The sequence below is a fragment of the Propithecus coquereli genome, unplaced genomic scaffold, assembly GCF_000956105.1.
Source record: "Propithecus coquereli isolate 6110/MARCELLA unplaced genomic scaffold, Pcoq_1.0 Scaffold110, whole genome shotgun sequence".
Classification (NCBI taxonomy): domain Eukaryota; kingdom Metazoa; phylum Chordata; class Mammalia; order Primates; family Indriidae; genus Propithecus; species Propithecus coquereli.
Window position 1 is genome coordinate 4,269,484 of NW_012134970.1, and position 1,437 is coordinate 4,270,920.

The following is a 1,437-nucleotide window of genomic DNA, read 5'->3' on the forward strand; positions in this document are numbered from 1 at the left end:
ATGTGTCTTTTAATGTACATTACTTCTTAAATGTTTTTATGTAGATTCTAATGAATTCTAAGTTCTAATATTTTTCATTTCTTCTAGTAATTACTTTTTAAAAATTGTATCCTTTTTTTCATGCTCTTAATATTTTTCCACTGGTTTCAGCATCATTTCTTTTTATTTTAAATCCCTTATTTTTCCTATAGATTTTCTATAAGTAAATGTGCTATTTACACTTGAAATTTTATTTATTTTTAGTCTTTTAAAAAGTTAATCTCACCCAGTGGTTAAAATTGGAGAGCTGAGTGGTATATAAGGGAAAAATATTACTATTTTAATCTATATACTTTACGTAGTTTGAATTTATTCTTATATTTTTAGTGTTTTCATTTCTACATTCACATTTAGCCTTATTATCAAGTTATGGTTTTACCATTATTGGCAACTTAAGACATCTATTAATACATTCTGCTTCTTAAAAATCAGAGTATATATCAAATTCTTTGGTATACAACTGTCACAAAAACCCAATGGTGTAAAATAATATTTATGAAAGCCTCTTTGAAGGACCTGAAATTCATCCTTTGCCACCTTAAGGGGTCTAAATCTTATCCCTAAATAAATTCAATTTATTAAAGAACTATATTGGTATATTGCTAAATTGGGCTTTGTTGTTATGTTTTGTTAAAGGATATTATATTATGAAACACACCGTATCAGTTATCTATTGCTAAGTAACCAACTGCCACAAAACTTAGCAGCTTAAAACAGCATATATTTATTAGCTCCCAGCTTCTGTGGATTAGGAATGAATCTGGGCATGGTCTAACTGGGTCCTCTGCTTCAGAGTCTTCAGAAGGATGTAATCAAAGTGTTGATTTGGACTGAAACCTCATTTGAAGACTTGACTGGAGGAGGATCTGGTTCCAAGCTCCTATGGATGTTGGCAGGATTTAGTTTCTTATTCACTATTGGCTGGAGGTCACCCTAAGTTCCTGGCCATTGGCTCTCTCCACAAGGCACCTCACAGCATGGCAGCTTGTTTCATCAATGCTATCAAGGGAGAGAATCTGGTATATTTTATTGTGACTTTTGTGACTGTTTGCATTGGCAGCTGAAAAATTCAGGCCCAAATTTTCAGCCTCTTTCTATGACACAAAGACAAGCTTATAGCATACATCTCAAAATACTGTTTAAGCTACACTTAAATTCTTTCTACTGTCCCACACTTTTTTTCCTTTTCTCTGGTTTCTATCTTTGTTATCCTTCCATAGAGAATGTATTTCTTTAAGCCATCTCAATTTCTTTTAGAAACTTTACATAGGTATAAATATATAAACAAATGGCTGGGCACAGTAGCTCATGCCTATAGTCCCAGCAATTCAGGAGGCTGAGGCAGAAGGATCACTTGAGCCCAGGAGTTCACAACTGCAGTGAGCTATGATTGGGCCA